The sequence below is a fragment of the Capricornis sumatraensis genome, chromosome 7 (assembly GCF_032405125.1).
Source record: "Capricornis sumatraensis isolate serow.1 chromosome 7, serow.2, whole genome shotgun sequence".
Lineage (NCBI taxonomy): Eukaryota > Metazoa > Chordata > Mammalia > Artiodactyla > Bovidae > Capricornis > Capricornis sumatraensis.
The window spans coordinates 16857305-16878680 of NC_091075.1; the positions used below are offsets into that span (position 1 = coordinate 16857305).

At 36.3% G+C, this 21376-nt stretch overlaps 1 pseudogene; it reads right to left on the reverse strand.

Annotated features, from left to right (window-relative positions):
* LOC138082268 (14-3-3 protein zeta/delta pseudogene) overlaps nucleotides 1–19026 on the reverse strand; it is a 56047-nt pseudogene extending 37021 nt beyond the window's left edge.
* Between the last annotated feature and the right edge of the window lie 2350 nt (nucleotides 19027–21376).

Consider the following 21376-nt stretch of genomic DNA (forward strand, 5'->3'; position numbering starts at 1 on the left):
TATATAAAACTAAGGATAGCTTGGTCACAGGATAGATAGTTTCTACTTTACTGGATATATTTATCAGCCATTTTGATATACTCTTTTGTAGTGTGTATATTTAGAAAAAATTTTACCCACTTTTTATTGCTTTCTTTTTGTTTTTACCTTCCCATTCACTTATAGGAGCAGTCCATTGTCAGAGGACTTCTAAAAATTATCTTAGAGGGTCTGTAAAACCTGTGGGATGAACTTGAAATTCTATACAGGTCTGGGAAAAAAAGTGTCAACATAGTTCAATAAGGAGTGTCAGGAAAGAATTTTTTCATGATTAAATCATACTTAGCCCAACTCATCTAATAAAATAGTTATCCTGGTACACATTTTATATTTATACTAAACATTTATGTATATACATATATTTTGTTTATTTACCAAAATGAGATTGCGTTACAGACACCAGTTTCTTTTTCACTTAATTTACATTATTTTGTGGACATCTCTCCAGTTAAACACATAGACATGTTTCATATTGTAAATATTAACTTGATGCCCTTGTTTTATTATAATTCATGGAACCATTCTTTTACTGATGAGAGTTTAGGTTGTTGCTGAATTTTTGACTTCACCATGTTGCTATAAGTATTCTTGTACATATATTCTCCTATGTAAATGTGTATGTACATATGTGTATTATATGTTTGTGTTATGGTGCTGTCATGTCTGACTATTTGGCTGTAGCCTGCCAGGATCCTCTGTCCATGGAATTTTTCAGGCAAGAATACTGGAGTGGATTACCATTTTCTCCTCCAGATCTTCTCAATCCAGGGATCAAACCTACATCTCTTGTTCTTCTGCATTGACAGACAGATTCTTTACCACTGAACCACCAGAGAAGTCCCACGCACGTGTGTGTGTCTGTGTGTATACATATGTGTGAAGAATTTTATAACAACAATATATTTTGTTGTCATTGTTGTTAATTGCCATGTATTAAATTCCCAAAGTCAGGTTGCTTTATCAACATTTGTATCAATGTTTATGCCCTTGGCTCAAACACATTGTTTAAGTACTCTAGTTCAGGAAGGTCACTTAGCCTCATATATTATGAAAAGAGTAGATGAAATAGGTCTCATAATGATCAATTCTCATGCACTTTCTGATTTTCTTCCACATTCCTCACTTTTACACTGGTATATATTTGAAAACCTCTTTGTGATTGTGCTAAACAGGAATCTTATAGCCAAAGTGGCATGGTTTCCCTTCACATTAGGAATGCAGTAAGTGTGGTCTGGAAGCAAATTTACTCTTTTTAAATGATTTCTGGGTAAAACATATAATAACAGGTTGCATTTGCTTCTGACTTGCATTTGCTTCTGAACAGCTAGTTCAGACTGGTACTGACTAGAGAGTTCATGTTGAAATCAGCCCACATGTACCCACTAAGATTAAAAAAATTGCAGGCAAAATATTGCTTTTAAAAAATCTGTGTTACTCAACCTTTAGACTTTTTAAATTTAATTTGTGTCAGGTTTACAATGCGCATATCCCATAGATGTTTCTATTTATGCCTTTCTTTCTCTTACTAATATAAAATTTTGATAAGTGATGAAGGAAAAATTGTAAGACAAGATGTTTAGAATTTTTAAGTAGCTGTCTGTTGAACTGCAGAGCAACATATGGGTCATCTGCTTGCATTCCTCCTATATCTGCCTATTCCTCCAACAGCAACTTCCACTAAATCTTCTTTTGCTTCTGTTGGTTGTAGAGCATTGGTCTTCATTCAGCTTCTTGAACATACCAACTCTTTGGGTTCAAGGCCTTGGTGTATGCTATTTCCACCCCTGGAAAACTCTCCTTCTTTCTGTCTTCCTAAATTCTTTCCATCTGATTAATCTCCTCCTATCTTTCATATCTTGACTCAGACATTATTTCCAAGGAAGGCTTTCCTAAGCCCCCTAAACTGTGCCAACTTTCTGTCATACTCTTTCAATGCATGTTAACCCATTTCTTCATAATACTTATCTCAGTTTATAATAATATCTATTATCTGTGTGATTATTTGATTTATAGCTATCTTCTCATAAGCTTATGAGAGGTTTCTATTTTTTCCTTATTAATGTATCCCAGGAATTTAGTACGATGTCTTTCATATGGTAAGAATTCAATAAATATTTGCAGAAAAAAATAAAATATATTCATACTTTCCTTGGGCTTTCCTAGATCATTTTGAGATAATATGATCTTCTAAATGGAATGTGCAATGGAGGGATCTGTGTAGTTCTCTGTCGGGAAAGGCTCTCTTTATAAAAAAAAATAAATCAATAAATAAAATATGTTTATATCAAGATAAAATAGGAAAACATTGATATCAGAAAGGCTACTCACATGAGTGAAAAAAGCTATTCAAAATTTATTCAGTTCTCAGTGATATTCTAGATGATGACTAAGGGTGACATATATAGGGGTCCACCAACATTTCACTGGACTTCCTGACCTTGACATTGACAAAGAGAACTTACTTGAAGGGTTGGGATGCAATAAAATCCTATGGCACGTAGACAGAGAAAATCTTTCTAAATACTTGTGTGTACTTTTGTATTTCAGACATTGGTAGAAGCTTGGCTTCCTGGAGGAAATAAATGTGGGTGGAACTCACTGAACAAGACACATTGTGGTGTTAGGAGTCTAGCAGAAGCTGTACCACCTGGAGGCAGCAGCCCATTTAAGAGTTTTGAATTTCACACAGAGGCCCTAGAAAGCCACTAAAGATATTAAAGTGAGAAGTATATGGTAAGACTTATGTTTTGCAAAGATTTTTTGCTGCTCTATGAGAGTAAGCAAACATTTATTCAAGGAAGCATGTTGAGAGGTAAAAGATGATGGTAGACAGGGATCATGTGGCCACAGTAAATACAGAGAGAAATAGATACAGTTGAGGGGAAAATATCAATGATGAATCTTAGATTTATATCTTGAGGAAATGAGTAGATTAAGTAACTGACACAATTTGCTGCAAAGAAAGTGAGTCAAGAAGAAATAAGATTAGGGGAAAAAAATCAAAAGTAGATTCTGGGCAAAATACCTATTAGACATCCAACTGAATCTATGAATGTGAGGCACAGACGAATGATTTACAGGGGAGATACAAAAGTAAGTAACACTCACATGTGAACATCATTCACAATGATGGTAACAGAGGAGACTGGGAAAGGGTTGCAAATGTATTGGTAGGGAAGGTGAGAAATATGTCACCACAAAGAGGGAACGGTCATGTTTGGCAAATTATGGGGAGTAAAATGTAAGATGGAAATAGGAAAAAAATGCTATTTTATTTTGGATCTTTGTCAGCTTGGGCTGCCATAACAGAATATCATAGACTGGGTGACTGAGACAACAGAAATTTATGTTCTCAAAGTTCTGGAATCTAGAAATCCAGGAGTTCAGCACTATTCATTGTGAAACTCCCACTTCAGTCTTTAGACGGTCGTATTTTCACCATAGCCTCATGTGGCTGAGGAATCATTTCTCTCACGTCTCTTTTATAAGGACACTGATTTCGTTCATGAGGACCCTTCCTGCGTGAACTAATTACTTCCCCCAAATCCCACCTCCAAATACCTTAGCACTGAGGATTAAAGTTTCAATATATGGATTTTGGGAAAACAAATTCAATCCATAGCAGATCTGATAACATGGATATCATGAGTCATTTTCAATTGAATGGTAGTGCTTGGAAGAAGATTGATTAATTATTTTCATTGAAATGAGCTGAATATTCCAGGACAGTCACTTTACAGTTAAGATTTTAAATCTTTTCACTGTGTATGCTATACTCAAGTTGCAGTATTTATTAGCATTTAATTTTAAAAAGTGTCACTGATTAAAAATCACAGCTCACATAAAAATGCTCTGGAGGGAAAAAAATGACAAAATCTCACAACCGTGTGCCTATGTTCCTGAATGGCAATAATCAATTGGAGCTCGCTGGTTTACCCTGTTGCATGGTTGCCTCTGTTTCCAGTTTACTACAGGCCCAATCACCTCGTGTCCTTTCACACCACCACTTACTTCATGTCACCTTTCCATCTGCATGGCTGCAAGCAACTTAAGGAAGAAACTGTGTGCCTTCTTTCTTATACTCCACGATGCCTAACACAGAATGTCGTACAGGGTAAGCAACTCAATAACATTCTATTAAATCAAGTTGATTCAGGTTAATAAAATTGAGTAGCTTCAAAGAGACCTTGGTAAATATATAAAAAAAGAATTTTTAAGGAAGCTTCGAGGACAAGCTGACTTTACAATTTAGTCAATATTTGATCTGGCCATTTTTACTCTTATAGATAGCTTGCTATACAATGCAAACTCTATTTTATTTAGTTACTGTTTCAATCTGTGATCATATCTGATATGGTTAATATTTTAAAAATAATTTCTTTATCTTAATTTGTAATTTATAAAAGTTTTTACTGGTGTACAACATAGTCAATGCAATTTCCAAAGGTTGTGTCAAATTTTTCTCCTTCTTATTCTGGTAGACAATAGGAACAAATATAGTGACTTGAGAGAATGAGATAGATTCTATCCTTGAGGACCAGAAAGACATATGGTACCAACATGCATCAGGGCAAGAAAGAGGTCTTTTATGTAGCCTATCCTAGTAATATAATTGATGGGCAGAAGACAGATTCCCACTGCCAACCTCCTACCACATATGTCCTAAATTTGCTTCTACACTGTGGAAAGAGTATGTATATTTATATCTCTTTCACAAGTACTCTGAGAGCTAAAAATTAAAACACATGATACTTTGTGCTAGCTTAGAGCCCAGCACTATTTTATTTAATGCCTATCCTGTCCTTCTTTAAATTTTATCAGTTAGCCGTTGACAACCTCTTATACATAAACCATCTTGGAATGTAATCAGTAACTCTCACATTAGTGTGAATCACATTGTTATTCTCTTGACACCTACAGCAATATATCTCAGTGCTCACTGGAGTGGAGCAGAAAACTGAGACATCATAAAGCAGAAAAGATGAGATGCCAGAAGGCTTCAAACTGCGGAAGACCAGAGAGAGAGAGATGGATGGACAACAAAGGCAAAAGTGATTATTTCAATTTTCTGTCTGGGTTTGTACTCCCATAGACTAGAGTACCATCACCTAAAGTCTCTCCTCCCTAGTACTGTTCATGATTAATCTGTTTCTTTCATATGGAAAATCCAGATGAATTTGTTTCCTTTCTGGATCATCAGATTGTATAAATGAACAAATCTCTTATTTCTATAGAGATTCCTATGTCCTAAGGTGTGATCCAAGAAGTTTCTGAATCTATGTGTGTGTGTGCGTGCACACATCTGTTCATGTAATTTCACTTTAAATGGTAAAGTGTAGGTGGGACTTTGAAAACCTACTCATGTTCTACAGATAATGGTTTGAATACAATTTTCTCCACATGTGCTATCATTGTTTTCAATCCTGATAGTGAGACTGACTTAAGCATAAAACAAACCTACAAATAAAAAAAATGCCCAAATAATTTGTTTTAAAATGATCGAAGATGAATTTAGAAAGATAGCAATGACGACCCTGTATGCAAGACAGGGAAAAAGACACAGCGGTGTATAACGGACTTTTGGACTCAGAGGGAGAGGGAGAGGGTGGGATGATTTGGGATAATGGCATTCTATCATGTATACTATCATGTAAGAATTGAATCACCAGTCTATGTCTGATGCAGGATACAGCATGCTTGGGGCTGGTGCATGGGGATGACCCACAGAGATGTTATGGGGAGGGAGGTGGGAGGGGGGTTCATGTTTGGGAACACATGTAAGAATTAAAGATTTAAAAAAAATATTTAATGGAGAAATCAATGTATCTAAATATCAAAACAAAGGAAAACAAAATTTTAAAAATTCTTCTAATAAATAGTAAAAGGTGCAAAAAAAAATAAATAAAATGATCGAAGAACATAGACTGACAATTTACAGGAGAAGGACCCTAAAGGATTAATAACTATATCAACCAACCTCATTAGTAAATGGAAAATTCACATTAAGCATCATGATGCCCAATAGATTTAAAAGTCTGACAATACCCAATGTTGTTAAAATGTAGGAAAAAATCATAGTTTAATACTGAGTGGAAGTGAAAATTCTTACAACAAATTTTGGAGACTTGATTTTTGCAATATCTGGTAAAACTGAGTATTTTCACCTCTTCAGTTCAGTTCAGTCACTCAGTCATGTCTGACTCTTTGCAACCCCATGAATCCCAGCATGCCAGGCATCCTTGTCCATCTCCAACTTCCAGAGTTCACTCAAACTAACGTCCATTGAGTCGGTGATGCCATCCAGCCATCTCATCCTCTGTCGTCCCCTTCTCCTCCTGCCCCCAATCCCTCCCAGCATCAAAGTCTTTTCCAATGAGGCAACTCTTCGCATGAGGTGGTCAAAGTACTGGAGTTTCAGCTTTAGCATCATTCCTTCCAAAGAAATCCCAGGGCTGATCTCCCTCAGAATGGACTGTTTGGATCTCCTTGCAGTCAAGGGACTCTCAAGAGTCTTCTCCAACATTACAGTTCAAAAGCATCAATTCTTTGGTGCTCAGCCTTCTTCACAGTCCAACTCTCACATCCATACACCACTGGAAAAACCATAGCCTTGACTAGACTCTTAAGACACAACAATTTTACACTTCAATAAATACCCTAGAGATAATTTCACTCAGAACCATAGACAAAGAAACAAGCAAGAATGTTCATAGCAGCCTTGTTTATAATTGCACAAAGTTGGAAGCATATCAATTTTCATCATCTTGAAAACTGATCAGTAATAATGGTATATTCACATAACTAGGTGTGTTTTCAGCCATGAAAATGAATAGACTTTATGTCAGATTAATCTCTCAAAGATAATGTTGAACGATGAAATAGATTGTGAAGATTTTAAAAACTTCCAGGCCATGACACATGTTTTTCCTAGATAAAAACATACGTAGTCAAAATTTCAAAATCATATAAAGAATTAATAAAACTTTTCTAGACAGTTTATTTTCAAGAAAAGGGGAGTACAAAATGAAGTTCAAATTTATTATAAGACTTTATTAAAATTTTTTGACTCAGAATTTTAGGAATTTCTAATAAGTAAATCTACACTGTGTTGGTAATATTTAGTCTCTATAATTTTCTTCATGTATAAAATACTACACAATAAAAGTATGTCAGAGTGTATTATCTGTGCAGACTTAATGTTTCCACAGCATGAGGCACAAGCATCTGTTATAACAGTACCACATTCTGTTAAGATTATCTCCTTAGGACATTAAGTTTATCGCTTTATGACATTAGGACATTATTGACGCCACCAATCTAGGACTGTTTCTTATTCAGTTTTTAATTTATTGCCTCAATAATTGTTGGTGAATGACTATAACAACTTTATTATAATATTAGAAATAAAGGTTGCAAAATTACACAAAAAATTAATAGTATACTGATCAATATTACAGTAAAGATATTATAAAACATGTGTCTCTACATAAAGGTTTCCTCCTTTCTCCAGCTGCTATCTCAATTATAGGATGTCATTTTATTACAATGACTTTTGCTGATGGTATGAGAGGACTTCACAAAATACCATGTATCTGGTTCAGTTCAGTTCAGTCGCTCAGTCGTGTCCGACTCTTTGCGACCCCATGAATCGCAGCACGCCAGACCTCCCTGTTCATCACCAACTGCCAGAGTTCACTCAGACTCATGCCCATTGAGTCACTGATGCCATCCAGCCATCTCATCCTCTGTTGTCCCCTTCTCCTACTGCCACCAATCCCTCCCAGCATTAGAGTCTTTTCCAATGAGTCAACCCTTCACATAATGTGGCCAAAGTACTGGAGTTTCAGCTTCAGCATCATTCCCTTCAAAGAAATCCCAGGGTTGATCTCCTTCATAACGGACTGGTTGGATCTCCTTGGAGTCCAAGGGACTCTCAAGAGTCTTCTCCAACACCACAGTTCAAAAGCATCAATTCTTTGGTGCTCAGCCTTCTTCACAGTCCAACTCTCACATCCATACATGACCACAGGAAAAACCATCGCCTTGACTCGACGGACCTTAGTCGGCAAAGTAATGTCTCTGCTTTTGAATATGCTATCTAGGTTGCTCATAACTTTTCTTCCAAGGAGTAAGCGCCTTTTAATTTCATGGCTGCAGTCACCATCTGCAGTGATTTTGGAGCCCCCAAAAATAAAGTCTGACACTGTTTCCACTGTTTCCCCATCTATTTCCCATAAAGTGATGGGACCAGATGCCATGATCTTCATTTTCTGAATGTTGAGCTTTAAACCATCTTTTTCACTCTCCACTTTCACTTTCATCAAGAGGCTTTTTAGTTCCTCTTCACTTTCTGCCATAAGGGTGGTGTCATCTGCATATCTGAGGTTATTGATATTTCTCCCGGCAATCTTGATTCCAGCTTGTGTTTCTTCCAGTCCAGCATTTCTCATGATGTACTCTGCATATAAGTTAAATAAGCAGGGTGACAATATACAGCCTTGACGTACACCTTTTCCTATTTGGAACCAGTCTGTTGTTCCATGTTCAGTTCTAACTGTTGCTTCCTTACCTGCATACAGATTTCTCAAGAGGCAGGTTAGGTGGTCTCGTATTCCCATCTCTTTCAGAATTTTTCACAGTTTATTGTGATCCACACAGTCAAAGGCTTTGGCATAGTCAATAAAGCAGAAATAGATGTTTTTCTGGAACTCTCTTGCTTTGTCCATGATTCAGCGGATGTTGGCAATTTGATGTCTGGTTCCTCCGCCTTTTCTAAAACCAGCTTGAACATCAGGGAGTTCACGGTTCACGTATTGCTGAAGCCTGGCTTGGAGAATTTTGAGCATTACTTTACTAGCATGTGAGATGAGTGCAATTGTGCAGTAGTTTGAGCATTCTTTGGCGTTGCCTTTCTTTGGAATTGGAATGAAAACTGACCTTTTCAAGTCCTGTGGCCACTGCTGAGTTTTCCAAATTTGTTGGCATATTGACTGCAGCACTTTCACAGCATTATCTTTCAGGATTTGAAGTAGCTCAACTGGAATTCCATCACCTCCACTAGCTTTGTTCGTAGTGATGCTTTCTAAGGCCCACTTGACTTCACATTCTAGGACGTCTGGCTCTAGGTGAGTGATCACACCATCGTGATTATCTTGGTCTTGAAGATCTTTTTTGTAGAGTTCTTCTGTGTATTCTTGCCACCTCTTCTTAATATCTTCTAATTCTCGTAAGTCCCTACCATTTCTGTCCTTTATCGAGCCCATCTTTGCATGAAATGTTCCCTTGGTATCTCTAATTTTCTTGAAGAGATCTCTAGTCTTTCCCATTCTGTTGTTTTCCTCTATTTCTTTGCATTGATCACTGAAGAAGGCTTTCTTATCTCTTCTTGCTATTCTTTGGAACTCTGCATTCAGATGCTTATATCTTTCCTTTTCTCCTTTGCTTTTTGCCTCTTTATTTCACAGCTATTTGTAAGGCCTCCCCAGACAGCCATTTTGCTTTTTTGCCTTTCTTTTCCATGGGGATGGTCTTGATCCCTGTCTCCTGTACAATGTCACGAACCTCAGTCCATAGTTCATCAGGCACTCCATCTATCAGATCTAGGCCCTTAAATCTATTTCTCACTTCCACTGTATAATCATAAGGGATTTGATTTAGGTCATACCTGAATGGTCTAGCGGTTTTCCCTACTTTCTTCAATTTGAGTCTGAATTTGGTAATAAGGAGTTCATGATCTGAGCCACAGTCAGCTCCTGGTCTTGTTTTTGTTGACTGTATAGAGCTTCTCCATCTTTGGCTGCAGAGAATATAATCAATCTGATTTCGGTGTTGACCAGCTGGTGATGTCCATGTGTAGAGTCTTCTCTTGTGTTGTTGGAAGAGGGTGTTTGTATCTGGTACACATATACAAATGAATTATGCAATGTAGTTCATAGTCATGACTGTAAAGGAATAAGCAAACATTTTAACTGAATTTTATATTGTTTTTTTTTTTTCTCTGAACAGGGCAATATTTTAGGAGTAGTAAAAAATTGAGGAATCTTTTCAATCATTCATTCTTAAATTTTTTTTTCTTCTTTACTGAAGTATAATTGATTTATAATGCTGTGTTAGTAAAACATTGTAAAACAACTTGTTACAAGCGCAGTTAGATTTCAATTTTTTATGATCAGATAAATATTTTGTTATGATTACCTGCCTGCTCAGTCTCAGTAGTGTGCGACACTTTGTGACCCTATGGACTCTCGCTCACTGGGATCCTTTGTCCATAAGATTTTCCCGGCAAGAATACTGGAGCGGGTTGCCCATTTCTCCTCAGGAGAGCTTCTTGATCTAGGGATCGAAGCTGCATCTCTTGCATTTTTGTTATGGTTAACCAGGAGCTAGTTTTGAATTTTTAAATGAAAAGAAAAAGCTTGACTATTATTACTAAACCTTAAAAACAACACCATTAAGAAAATAAAAACTAAAACAGTTCTCATGTAAATATTTGATGTATTGATGTACATATATTGAGCATTTAAACTGGTTAAGAGAGTCTTCCCACAATCTGGAGGACACTCACCACCACTCCCCATAACCCAGCGTGCATTGTTACCATTGACTTTGATAGCTCCAAGATATTCTAATAAGGCTCAAGCATTTAGAACTAAACATGAATCAGCAACATTTCTGGATAACCCAGGAGTGAATGAACAACATCCCCAAAGATTCTGGCATAAAATAATCTTTGTAAGCATACACAATTAAAAAAATTAGATTTAAAAACATTATTTTGTTTCCTGGAAACTAATCTGAGACTGGAAACATGACTATTGAATAGTCGAATATTTTCTTCTAGTAAAACTTAATGTTTCTCTCTTAATGAGAAAGATCAATATGTAAATAGATTAATTTAAAGATCCACAAATATAGATGGAGGGTAGCAGAACACCTCTTACCAGACAGTGGTATATCCTCTCTGAATCCTTATGATTCAAAGGAGCAGGTTTATAAATCCCTAGCCCAGAGGATCTGTTTCTGATAATGGTGGGAAAGCATTTATTAAACTAGCATTTATTTGTTCTCCCACAAACAATAATTATAAACTTTGGACAAAATATAGAAACAACTCTTTGAAGGTATCAAAATCTGGCAGAAACTGTATTCTGTTTAACCCTTAAAAGGAGAAAACTGCAATGAATGATATGTAGGTTGAAAGGGCATTTCACAACACAGATAAATGAATCAGCCAGAACTTAAACAGAAAGCCACAGTTTTATTGGCCATAGAAGTAACAGGAGATATTTGCAACTGCAAAAGCAGTTAGAAATTAAAGAAGGGTCATCTGGATACAATGGAGTTACAGACGAAAGAGCTCCAAAATGTAAGTATAGGTTTTCTTCTAATCCGTGTCTTCAACTGTATATTATGCACAGATGGGCAAGAATCCAAAAGTCCAAGGGAACTAACCAGATTTTTCAGCAAATGCTTACCACAGAGGAAACAAAGGCTCAATCTATTACTTATGAGGTAATGTACATCTATTTTCTAACATTTGTATAATTGGTTCCTAGAGTTGAGAAGAAACAGAATGATGTAAAAAAATGTATTTTAACAAATATAGGCCAAAATGTTTCACATTTGGTAAAAATACCATCCCAAGAAGCAAAGTATATAGACAAGCCATAAAGAAGACCCCACCTTCACACACTGTAGTCAAATTGCTAAAAATAAAAGCTGGAGAAATAAGTCTTAAGAGCAGTCAAAAGGAAAGGACAAATGAAATAAAGGGAAACATATCAGAATTATAACTGACTTCTAATCAGAAATAATAGAGAGCATAAGAAAATGTAAGTGGCATATTCAAAATGCAGAAAAAATACAACCTATCAGCATAGGATTTTTACCCTGAAAAAAAAAAAACCTTCAAAAAATTAATGTGAAATAAGGAATTTTCAGTATTCACATGAAAGCTGGGGAAAATTGTCACCAGCATAGATACATGACAAAAAAGAAATGCTAAAAATGTTCTTCAGGTAGAATAAAATGATACCAGAAGAAAAACTGGATTTATTAGAAAAAAAGAAGTTCACAAGAAATAATAATAAATATTCTTTTACTAATTTTCTTTTTTTAATATAAATTTATTTATTTTAATTGGATGCTAATTACTTTACAAAATTGTATTGGTTTTGCCATACATCAGCATGAATCTCCCACAGGTATACACGTGTTTCCCATCCTGAACCCCCCTCCCTCCTCCCTCCCAATACCATCCCTCTGGGTCGTCCCAGTGCACCAGCCCCAAGCATCCAGTATCATGTATCAAACCTGGACTGGCGATTCGTTTCATATATGATATTATACATGTTTCAATGCCATTCTCCCAAATCATCCCACCCTCTACCTCTCCCACAGAGTCCAAAAGACTGTTCTATACATCTGTGTCTCTTTTGCTGTCTCGCATACAAGGTTATCATTACCATCTTTCTAAATTCCATATATAAACTAATTTTCTTTTTAAACTCAACTGCCTATATAAAGCAAACCTAACATCGCATATGGAGTATATAACATAGAGAAATAGAGTAAATGACAATAGCAACATAAAAATGGAAGGCTGTGAAAGGGAAATATAGTTCTGCTGTCTTAAGTTTCTTATATCAAACATTTGATATTATAATATTATTAAAATATAACTTTGTGATAAGTTGTAATTCAGAGTGCAATTTATAGAAAAGTCACCAAAAATAATACAAAGAGATACACTTAGAAAGGTAATACTCAACTAAATGCCCAAAGAAAATACTCAACTAATCCAAAGAAGAAAGAACAAGGGGAAAATGAATAATGGACAAATGCAAAGAACATTTACAAAAGAGATACTTTAATTTGTTTTTCTAAAACAGTGCAGATTTTTATTTAATATCTTTTAAAAATTTATTTATTTGGCTGTGCTGGATCTTGACTGTGGCATGAAGGATCCAATTCCTTGACCAGGGATTGAACCCAGGCCCCTTGCATTGAAGACACAGTCTTAGCCACTGGCCCACAAGGATAAAAGAGACACTTAAAATTTAAGGATACCACCAAATAAATTAAGATGATATACAAAGATTTACCATAAAAACAATAAACTTGTAAAAGATGAATTGCCAACATTTATATCAGATAATTAGATGAATAAATCAAATATAATCACAAATTGTCATTTTCTAATTAATAACTTAGTTTCCAATAAGACATAACACTCCTAAGTGTGCATATACCTAATCACCATTTTTCAAAGTACATAAAACAAAAATTTAAAAGAACTAAAGAAAAACTGAGCACTGAAGAATTGATGCTTTTGAACTGTGGTGTTGGAGAAGACTCTTGAGAGTCAGTTGGACTGCAAGGAGATCCAACCAGTCCATTCTAAAGGAGATCAGTCCTGGATGTTCTTTGGAAGGACTGATGCTAAAGCTGAAACTCCAGTACTTTGGCCACCTCATGTGAAGAGTTGACTCATTGGAAAAGACTCTGATGCTGGGAGGGATTGAGGGCAGGAGGAGAAGGGGACGACAGAGGATGAGATGGTTGGATGGCATCACTGACGAAAGTAATAAAAAAGAAAAACAAAAATAAACAAGTGGGACACAACGAAACTTGAAAGCTTTTGCACAGCAAGGGAAACCATAAACAAGATGAGAAGGCGACCCTCAAAATGGGAGAAAATATTTGCATACAATAACTCTTAAAGTCTTTTTTTTCCCCCCCGAAAGGTCCACTTTTAAAAAATTATTATTATAATTGGGGGCTAATTGCTTTACACTATTGCAGTGGTTTTTGCCATGCTGCTGCTGCTGCTAAGTCGCGTCAGTTGTGTCCGACTCTGTGCCACCCCGTAACGGCAGCCCATCAGGCTCCGCCGTCCATGGGATTTTCCAGGTTTTTGCCGTACATTGACATGAATCAGCCCTGATGCAGGCGTTCAGTTGATCCCACTAGGGCTCCGCTCTCTCCCTGCTTCTCCCCACCGCTTGCTTCATCCTCTGGCCTGAGACAGTTCTCCCCTGGAGGGCGCAAGATGGAGTGGGCAGCTCCAGCCTCACTCCCCTGGGTAGGTCCACTTTTAAACATTTGATGTTTGTACCTTTAAGAGAAAAGAATAGAGAGACAATTCCCTCTTTTCAAATAGAATTTCAATCGCTGAAACCACTGGAATAGTGTTTTGAGAGCAGTGGAAATGCCAGGAGGTGAGGGCTGGGAATGGCACTGTGTGGTCCTTTCAGACTTCCCCGTTGCTTGTGTAACAAGACTTCTCTTGGGGTGGCTGGGGTAAATGAACTGAATTGTACTACTGATTATTTATGAAAATTCATCTTACTATGTATAGTATTTGTTATCTTCAGACTTACAATAAATACCTAAAGTCAAGTTGAGAGTCTCTAGTTTACAAATGTAGAAAGTAAAGTAGCAATTATGTGATTTACTTCATCAATGAAAGAAGTAGGTCTGTACTTTCATGTTAACACTATTTTTAACTGTACAACCTAAACGGGTGCAATTTTGCAAGGCACCCATCTTTCAGAAATTTAGAAGCTTTAATTATCTAGACATTGCCTAGTAGAGAAATTCAACAAGTCAATTATATTTAGAAATTCTTCTCAGGCATCTCAATTCAGTAATAAAACTTTTAAAGATCTGCCACCCAAATCTAAAAATATTTTTCCATGATTTGAAAATAAATGTTCAATATTTTATAATGTAACACTATATAAATTAACACATGTTCTAAATTGGTTTAATTAGTAGTCCTCCTTTATAAAGAAGTAATTCTGTCACTTAACTATTTCTCATTGATCCATTCATCCATTGAGCATGGACTTCCCTGGATTTGAGATCTTTTAGCAAAATTAGAACACCAACATAGAACTCCACAAATACTTGACTCTTATGGGCGGAGTCATGTGCCCTTAAAAAAGAAACCCAAATATCTCAGAGTTTGACCTTATTGGAAAGGAGGATTGTTGTAAATGTAATTAGTCAAGGTGATGTCATACTTAGTAGGATATATCCCCAATCCAGTATGGCTGGTGTCCCTATAAGAAGACAGCCACATGAAGACAAAGACACACAGGAGAACATCACACAATGATGAAGGCAGAGACTGTCGTGATGGAGCTGAGAGCCCAGCGACACTAAAGATCCCAAAGGATTACTTTTTCATTTTGCAATTGTTTTGTTTTTTATAAAGTTGTAACTACTGATTATATTAAAACTTGAAAAGTTCTTCCTATGTTTTTTTCTCCTGGCATACTAATTACTAGCTCTAATACAAGATTTCTTTTGCCTTTTAAAAGGTTTTGGAAGAGCTTACCTGAAGAAAGCCAACTCCAGTTTACTTTTTTCAGTAAGCATTTATGTTTTTTGGTAAGGAGATTACAGGGGTCGAATAGATTTTTCAAAACAATTTTAATCATCTATCTTTGCATATTTTTATTGCTGAGAAAATTCATCGGTTAACATTTTCTTAGCCCTGCAGTCTTGTGATGATATGAACTTCTGACCATTGAATGGAGTCAGCTATTTGGCAAATCTGCTTAGGATCTGTTTTCACAACGTGGAACTTATTTCACACCACCTTTCTCATTCAGGTTTGCACTGAAGCTTCCCTACCCTTGGGCATGAGTAACAGTGTTATGACACTGGCTTCAATAAGCAACTTTTTATGGTGTTTAATCATGTGCAAATGTGTTAAAATTGGTAGTTTTTAGCGAACAGTTATGGAACATATTACCGTAAGGCATTTGTTCATGGCGTGACAATGATTGGCCCTTGGCCACTTAAATGTTTTATTTAATAATGTGGGAATTTCAGTGTGTTTTCCTTTCATTATTTTTAACTTGAAAACAGAAACGGAAAGCCCCTTCTTTTAAGTTAAAACTTTACTGCCTACAGTCTGTCAAAAGCAATATAAGCATCTGGATTTTGGAGATGGGCTTTTGCAAGATGTTAATTTAATAGACTGGCATATTTCATGCATGCTTTTTGTATTTTGTATGCTTGAAGCTATCTACAGTGACCACCCAGGAATGATAGACTTATTTTCGAGATTGTGCACCAAAGAGCAAAAAACTTTGTCCAAATAGTAATACAAATGCTGGATTCAGTTTAATTTCATTACACTTAACATAGTGCTTGAAATGCCAGATAGTCATCCATGTATACTAAAGAACGGGATATAACTTCTTAAGATAAAACTTTGCTATTCCACAAACTGCACTGATTTTTACTTCCCTCTTTCCAGACTGTCTCACAGAATGGTTTTCTATGAAATATAAGACGTCCAGCAGATACTGTATAAAGTGAATTTTCAAATAATTGCTGAAAGTAATCTTGTGTTTCCAAAAAGTAGAATTTTTGATCAAAATGAAATACTGTAATATTCTGCTTTATTTCTATAGGGACAGAGCACTGTATGTTTTAGCATTTACTGATCTGAAAGAATAAAAATATTCTTTATTTTCAAAGAGCACAGCTTAGTACTGTTATTTAGTATCTGAAATGAATATTTCAGCCAGACTTCAGAGACTTTTCATGAGATTTAGCTCTTAAGTTTAGACTTAGCTTCCTCTCTATTAAAAATAATGATTAACTATAAGAAACCAAACTTAAGCTTTAATATGCACATTAGACTTGCTTAGTTTCAAATTTTGAAAGGTCTGTTAAAATCTGTTTTCAGTGTACAGTTTATACATAGCACGTTTGTTTTGGTGGTCTGCAAATTCATTTACAGAACTAAGCTATTGATCCAAAGTGAACAGATGGGAAAGAAGACCTTTATGTTGGGGCTATTTGGCTTTAAGATGGGGACACTTAGTGGTCTTGATCCAATTAAGTATGCACCTAGGAGAGGAAGATGATAAGAGGGAAGCCGAATGCATCCAAAGCTCTACATGCAGATCAGCTATTGGTAGACGTGGTAGATACCACATTCTTGACAACTGCCCATTAAGGCCCAGTCTGCAAGACTAATAATCTCTGTAGACAGCTGCTGCAGGGAAGATAGAGGAATCTCTTAGACACATCCATAGGTAACTACCCAGAGCTTCCATCTTCAAATGGAAAGCAGGGGCTAAGTGTAAAATGCAAAATCTAAATATTATAACCAACTCATTATATGCATCCTGAGGAATTATTTAAATATTTGTGTTGTTATTGTTGTTCAGTCACTAATTGGTGTCCAGCTCTTTGTGACCCCATGGGCTGCAGTACACCAGGCTTCCCTGTCCTTCACTATTTCAAGAGTTTGCTCAAATTCATGTCTGTTGAGTTGGTGATGCTATCATCTCTTCCTCGGCCACACTCTTCTCTTTTTGTCTTCAACCTTTCCCAGCATCAGGATCTTTTTGAATAAATCAGCTTTTCATGTCAGGTGGCCAAAGTATTGGAGTTTCAGCTTCAGCATGAATATTCCAATGAATATTCAGGATTGATTTCCTTTAGGATTGACTGGTTCAACTTGCAGTTCAAGGGACTCTCAAGAGTCCTCTCAAGCACCACAATTCAAAAACATCAATTCTTCAACACTCAGCCTTCTTTATGGTCCAACTCTCACATCCATACATGACTACTAGAAAAACCATAGCTTTAACTGTGTGGACTTTTGTCAACAAGGTGAAGTCTCTGCTTTTTAATATGCTGTCTAGGTTTGTCATAGCTTTCCTTACAAAGAGCAAGCATCTTTTAATTTTATGGCTGCAGTCATCGTTTGCAGACATTTAAGCCCTTGAAAAGTTTTAATTAGACTTTTAAAGTGATTCTTCTATTGATGCTTTAATAGAAAGATTTTAAATATTATGGAAAATGCTATTCAAATGAGACCAAATTCTTAGGCTAAAGTACAGGTATTTTTGCAAAATACATTATCTTGTTTGATAAATTATTTTTATTATAAAATAATATGTACTAATTTAGAAAATTTAAAGTATATTTTAAAAAAGCATAAGGAAGAAAATAAAACATCACTTATAATCTTATCCACAGATTGAATAGTGGTAACATTTCAGCATGCCATAAAATACAAAATGTATATAACATGCCTTTCATGATATACCAGAATGTTATATATGTAGAGGCATATATATGCCTCTACTCATGTATATAAATGTATATGTAAATATGCCTCTTTGTAATAGGACTGATGAATTTTTATTGCAAACTATGTGTTTCCGTTTTTAGAAATCCCTAGTTCCTAATTTTCTTGCTACATTGATCATAAGAGCAGCACTTATTTGATTAGGAGTTTGGTGTTTCATTATTGGGCTTCCCTGGTGGCTCAGGCAGTAAAGAATCTGCCTGCAATGCAGGAGACCCCAGTTTGATCCCTAGGTTGGGAGGATCCCCTGGAGGAGGGCACGGCAACCCACTCCAGTATTCTTGCCTGGAGAATCCCATGGACAGAGAAGTCTGATAGGCTGTAGTCCATGGGGTCTCAAAGAGTTTCCATTACTAAGGGCAAGCTGTGAGTTCTAATGCTCCCAAAGAAGAGGAAATGCTTCTTTCAGAGAGGAGTAGGAACTATAAGGCCCACCTCTTCTGAACTTGAAAGCGAAAGTGAAGTCACTCAGTCGTGTCCAACTCTTTGCGACCCCATGGACTGTAGCCCACCAGGCTCCTCTGCCCATGGGATTCTCCAGGCAAGAATACTGGAGTGGGTTGCCATTTCCTTCTCCAGGGGATCTTCCCGACCCAGGGATTGAACCCAGGCCTCCTGCATTGTGGGCAGACGCTTTAACCTCTGAGCAACCAGGGAAGCCCTGAACTTGAGTAGTACAGAAAGAAGAAATGTAGAGGCAAAAGGAATTAGTTGAGTGCTAGCACTTTATTCCCACCCCACCTTGGACAAACCTTGAAGGAGTGAGATGGGATGATGTCATCAGAACGAGTGTTCACTTCCTTAGGCAAATGTAGGAAAGCATGCAAGCTTCTAGAAGAAGCCCATGTCCAGTTTGGTACCATGACCAACAAGGTAAATGATCAGTAGCATAGCATTGACAGTGAGAGATGAGCCTGTCACAGGACTGCTGGCTTCCCATGGCCTTTGAAAGGTTAACTGGGGTGCAGAAATCTCACTGAGCTTCCTAGAAGGGATGCATAATTTTAAGATTGGTTGGGTGTACCAGTAGAAGCAAGGCACATGGACAAGGAGGTCACACTGATCAGGGACACTGAAACTCAACATGAGTAGTCAAGGCCGTGAGCATGAATGGTTGGTAACAACCTGAAATCCCAAGAGAGCAGATGGGACTAGTGTCTCCATGAAGAACACCAGAGCAATGGCAGGAAGAACTGCGCTGCAGAGATTAGTACAGATAGAAAGCCATATTGGGAAGAGGAGGTCTTTTTCCTCAGTAGTCAGAAAGTCATATAATTTTCCATCTACCCATATGTCTCCTACAGAGAATCAGTCTACATGGGGATGTGAGGGAGAAGAGGGAAATACCAAAACCTAAGCATTTGCCCCAAAGATACTATAACTTTTGAATGGACTCAAAGTGGAAAACCTCACTGCTATTAGCAAGTAAATTTATCCTGATATATCTATCTCCACTAGCCCAACAGCACGGGAAATAGGAAATTGGATCACTTGTAGAGAATAAAAAAGCTAAATTTATTTTCCATCTGTGGAGCAGAGTTTCAGTATGCAGCTCTGATACATGTATGTGAATCTTTCAATCATCTGTGTGTGTATGTCAAATAAAAACTAATAGAACCTATTATTTTTAGCTTGTGAAATGTCACAGTCTTTCTATGTCTTCTAGTTTCAGGTCTATATGATCATATATTAAATGTGCCATACTTATTTAACTAATCCTCTTTTATTAGACATTTATAGGCTTTGATTTTTTGTTTTATAAATGTGAACATTCTAAAATTAGCATTTTTCAAAAGCTAAATTAGATGGTGATATTTCACAATATTAAAGGATTAGATACATAAAAGCTTATTAATTAAAATAATGGTTAACATTTTAGCATCAAAGTATAAATTCATATTTATAGAAGATCTTGTTATTACGTAGTCTTTCAAATCCTTACCCAGGAATATCTTACTTGAACATATCTTCTCAGAACTTTAGAAAGTAGTCTCATTGAATAGGATCCAGAATAGACACGGATTATAGTAAACTTCACCAACCATAAGAACAAGAATAATTTTGTACTAAAAATAAATTTTAACAATAAAGAGGATGGGAAATTGGAAATAAGATGTTGGTCATTATCAGAAGAAGGAAAGAATGGTGGGATATTTAAAGGCAAAAGTGGAAAAGTTGTTATCATTTCCGGTGAGCATAGTTAGAGCAACTCTTAGATCAAGTTTCTAATAGCTAAAATGTGGGAGGGACTGGATAATTCAAAGAAAACTTATTTATACATACATAATTTCTATGCTTCAGTTTGAAAGAGGAGATGTCTTCTACATACTTTTTTCCTTTGGCTTTTCTTTTACTACATTGCAGATCAACTGTCTTAATTTACCCCAGAGATAGTCAGTGGCCACATGGGAAGCTTTGCTTTGATTCATGCACTTTAATTCTCATTAAAGCAAGTGTAAGTTTGGTTATGGCACATTGCTTTGAAAGCAGTTGGGATGGTGAGGGACAATGAGAGAGTGTGTAAAAGAAACAACTGGTTCATATTCTGGGAACACTGCCAGCGTTTGATTCAAAACCAGAACAAGTGCTGGCTGTCAGCTGAATCTGTGCTTAAAATAAAAGGAGGCTCATAAGAGCCTAGATTAACAGGAAGGAGGAACGATCTGATGCTGAAACCTTAGTACAAGTAGCTGAAAATGGTGGGTGCTATCTCTGCATATTTTGTGGCTTTTAATATGATTGCAGAAGACTTAGCTGATAAAATAGGAGATAGAATTTCCCTAACCCAAGTGGCCTATGAAATATTTCATTGGTAATATTTATGAAAACTGAGTTTATGAAAAACAAGAAGGATCACAAATAAAATTATCATAAAACATGTAGAGCAAGTTCAGAAATGGCTGCCAGCCCATGTCTCATATTAACTGATTGTGTAAAAAAATCAATGAATTGTAGGTGTCCAGTAACTACATTTTAAAAATTTGCTATAACCTCATTAATTCTGATATTTGGAGGATTAAGATATGAGCTGGACTCAGGTTCTCTTATATACTCTGCAAGAAGAAATCAGTTTGGTACACCAATTAATTTTATTATAAGCAAGTATAAAAGGGAATAATTACTTCACACAAGATGACAGTAAACTATTTTTAACATTTTATATACCAGGTATATGAAATTGAGATGAAAATTACAAATCATTATCATGAAAAT